The sequence below is a fragment of the Vigna unguiculata genome, chromosome 10 (genome assembly GCF_037176805.1).
Source record: "Vigna unguiculata cultivar grain cowpea cultivar isolate G323 ecotype 2 chromosome 10, ASM3717680v1, whole genome shotgun sequence".
NCBI lineage: Eukaryota > Viridiplantae > Streptophyta > Magnoliopsida > Fabales > Fabaceae > Vigna > Vigna unguiculata.
The window spans coordinates 12,925,364-12,929,706 of NC_140801.1; the positions used below are offsets into that span (position 1 = coordinate 12,925,364).

At 31.2% G+C, this 4,343-nt stretch overlaps 1 long non-coding RNA gene across 1 annotated transcript; it reads right to left on the reverse strand.

Moving 5' to 3' along the window:
* Positions 1-1,207: 1,207 nt before the first annotated feature.
* LOC146882164 (uncharacterized) lies at positions 1,208-3,572 on the reverse strand. The gene is made up of 2 exons (XR_014985197.1): positions 3,388-3,572; positions 1,208-1,548 (listed from the first exon to the last, which is right to left on the reverse strand). It is a non-coding gene; the product is annotated as an uncharacterized LOC146882164 (long non-coding RNA).
* Between the last annotated feature and the right edge of the window lie 771 nt (positions 3,573-4,343).

Below are 4,343 nucleotides of genomic sequence, written 5' to 3' on the forward strand. Positions count from 1 at the left end.
TGGAAAAATAGTTTTAGAAAAAATCAAGACAAAAGAATAATGGAAAATGAAGGAGAGTTTAAAGATGGGATCACTCCCTTTTGGAAGCTTGAACTTTATGTTTTTGCAAAGAAGAGTAAAATGATGTATCTCTACTTCCCTAAGCACGATCCCATTTGCTTCTTTTCTCTTAATCTCCTCCCCTATTCTTTTTAACTCTTCCTCTTTTCTTTTTAATTCTTCCTCTTGTCTTACTCTCTCTTTTTCTTCATATTCTTTTCTCTCTTTTTCCTCCTTGTCTTTTCTTAGCTTCTCCTCTATCTTTCCTTCCTCTTCCTCTCTCAATTCTTTCTCAAATTTTTCTTTTTCTTTCTGCTTTCTTCTCTGGTTCTTCTTCTTTCCTTTTCTTCTAACTCCCTCATATCTTTACGGAGTATTGTGAGTTTCTCCTCCTTCCTTCTTGCTATTTCAATTTTCTTTTTCTCTGTCTCATGATCTATATCAAAGGAAGGGGGAATGAATGTTCTTCTCATGCATACTCTGAACTCACTCCAATTTTGAAAGGGAGTTTTTCTACCAACCTGAACACTATCTTACCTTTGATGCCACCACTCAAATGCATGCCCTATGAACCTGGAAAAGAACAAAGTAAGAATGTAGTACTTACTATATCTAATAGACAATGAATACACCAAGTCATCTGCTTCCCTCCCATAAGCTATGTATGATAATACATCTATATTCTCACCAAAGAAGGGAATTTCACTTTTAAATGTATGATGCAGCTCATTCCTATTATGATTACCTAAATGCAACCTATGAGAGTATGAATAAGAACTCATCTTAACAAATGCTAAAAACACTATTTTCTCGAAAGAATTTTCACAAAAGATTTTGGAGTGAAATTTCCAAGAAGAAATAATAGTGAAAGTTTTCTATAGATATCCTAGGAAAGGGTGGTGAGTCACTTGGACAAGCTTAGGAACTAGGCCTTTCCTAGCCAAATTCCATAGTCCACTTTCACAAAAACTTCTCAATAAAAATTTCAAAACAAAGTTTAAGTGTGTGAAAATAGAAGACCAAAGGAAGGTCATACTAAGTGTTAAAAGATTTGCACCTAGATATCACTTATATCTAAAACAAAGACATATCACATGCATAACCTAGACATAGAAATCATAAAAACATGAAAACATAAAAATAGGAAAACATAAACTAGTCGAAAAAATTTCCTAAGTGAAGAATCAAGTGGCACTTGGAACCCCTTGAGGACCTCACATTACACGTATAACTATTACAAACCAAGCTAAGGTTGGGATTGCTCTAAAGCATTTTCCCACCCAAGCAAAATGAAACATAAAACTGAAAAAGAAAAATACAAAACAAAGTTCCGTAATAACAAAACAGAAACAGGAAAAATCTGCAACTACAATTGAGCTAGCTAAAAGCTCTCTATATCCTTTCGGTCCAGTGTTTAAACTCTAGCCCAGCTCACTCCCAGGAATCCTCTCATGTTTGCACTCAATGTGTCTTGCCTCACAGAAACTCCACATTCAAGAGGATAAGCACCTATAAAGCTATCCAAAACAGTGAATTTCCAAGTGGCAAATGAACCAAGAGCACTCAAGTTCTTCACGTACGAATAGCAAAGCAGAAAATCAAGAAAAGCTTAAATGGAAGTATTGGACAACATCAATTGATGGATCAGATGACATACTCAAAGAGTAAACAACAATGACAAGCAAGAAAAACAAGCTAAGAAGTAAAATTAGCACACAAAGAGATCCTAATGAATGTGTCTAGAATAAGATCAATCAAAACTAAAATCAAGAAGACATAAAACAAGTTGAATCCAAAACATGACTTAAGTAATTGCAGCTGAAATGGAAATAAAAGAAACAAAACTCAATGATGCTCACACACAAGCAAAGTTAGCAAGTGAATAAGTCATCAAGAGTGTTTGATGGAGTCGTAAATTGCACTATCATTTTTCTTTTACTCGTGAGTGAAAAACAGGCCATCAAATATTTCTTCTCCAGCTTTATTTTTCTATTGTTATCAGATCACAAGGCCAGAAACTATATATAAATGTATTTGGACTTTTCTTGCTACAATTCACAACTCAAAGAATTTCAATTTCACTACAAATCAGCTAGCAAAATGGCACGGTCATGAGCAAAAAAAAATGATTCAACTATTTTTTTTGAAAGAGACTTAATGAAAGAAAGGTTGACTCTCGGCCAATAACAGAATCAATCAACAAAAGGGATGCAGCAAATTCACACTAATATATCAAAACAGAAACTGTAGTGCAAGGCCTCAAACTATGCATTAGAATATCATACCACAATGCAAATAAGCAATCAAACAATGAAACACAATGACATGGTCTTGATTCTAAATAGAACTGAAGCATAGATAGTGTAACAGGTTCACGACCACAAACTAAATCAATCAAACATGAATCGAGACTCAACTAGAGTGAAACAAGTTCAAACACTCTTTTAGTACTACAAAGCACTTGATGCACCAACACTTTATTTCAATCCAATAGTTTCATCAAACTTTTCATAGCAGTTATGAATTAGATTTCAAAGATACACTTGATTAAACACTAAAATGTAATGACAATTGTTTTCAAAACAGGCATACAATCAATATTGGAATGAGAAACATAGTACGGAGTTAAACAAACAGAAATCACTTCACTTATGCACAAGTGTAAAACAACGTCGAACATTGATTCATCCACAACAGAATACAACATTGTATACAACATAAAACATTAGTTCTCTAGTGTAGAAATGTATCACAAAACTAAAAACCTTATCAACAAACTTAATGGCCAAAACTCAAAAAATAGGAACAAACATTGGCTTCCACACTGGTTTCTAAACAAAACCTGATTATACTAAGGTGGACAACTCTAAAGTCAATTGGTCAAACAACTCAAGATCAGAGAAACACGAATCAAAACATGTGAATAACACTAGAAAACAACAATAAGGCATCAATAAGCACGAACAAAAATAGAAACATTGGCAATTATGAATGGTAGGAAAATTGCTAATGAGCTAGTAGCAATATGAAAACTCAACAAACATAGGAAACTAGACAGCCAAAATAATGACTAAACAGATGCGAAACAATACACAAATTAGGCACACTTCCATGAAATGAATGAACATATAAAATGAATTACACAAAACTTAAAACAAAACATAGATTCAAAAAATGAGACTTAGGTAATAAAACGAAATTAAACCTAACGAACATGCATTGGTGCGGCAGAACAAAGACCTAAAGACATTTCAACATCAATATTGATTCAAGAATTTGCAGATTCAAGAGTATTCAAGAATATTTCAACGACAGAACAAACAATCACTCTTATTAATCAAAGTTCACCTTCATCTTCTAGTTGAGGTTTGACACCTCCTAGGATTTCTTAAACCGTGAGAGTGCAAGAGTCCTTCCCTGGAACTCGTTCTAGAGAGATTTGCCTCCTTAGGTTTCCGATTCAGTGAGGATCTGAAAGTTCTCTAGTGGAAATAGAGAGAATCGATCTCTCACCGATCATGTCTTCTACTATTAACGAGTCGATCTTCTCTAAAGGATCGAGAACTGACGACCTCATGTGGAATTTATTTAAGATTCAGCGAAGCTTCCGCTCATCAAATAGTCTCTCAAATTGTTTCTAAGACACGCATTTCATAATTTTTTAATATTTGTATTTTTTGTTTATTTTTATCATGTAGAATATTATTTTTGATATATTTTATATAATTATTTTTTATTTTCTAACTCATTATCAATCATATTGTAATTTTGTCACTATAATTATATAAATAAATTTTATTTACTATAATATAAAATTTAATGTAATTGCCATAATTGTTTTTTCATTTCCAACATATATTGATGTTCATAATTGCCATATTGAATTTGAGATGATACAAGATCTATGTTAAATTTTTACTATTATTAGTTTATATTTGTTTTTTGCATGATTTTTATCAAGTGATGTATTATAACTTTTAGTAGTATATAAAATATAAATTCATTAAAATTTTAAAAAAATTGAAGTAAACAAACATTTAAAATATATTTTAATTTGAATATTTGTTTTTCTTTTATATATATTTTTTAAAATATTTTAAAATTTTATCAACTAGGCTCCATTAATGTTTACAAATTTAATAAATGTTTTGGTTCTCATGAAATTTTATTTAGTATTCTAATTTGAAATGTATACAATTACAATTTTTTTTTCTAAATATTTGATATTGAAAAAACAACTTTCCTCTTAATATTGAATATTTGATAATATTATGTTTCCTTTACCATAATTTTTTATTATTTTA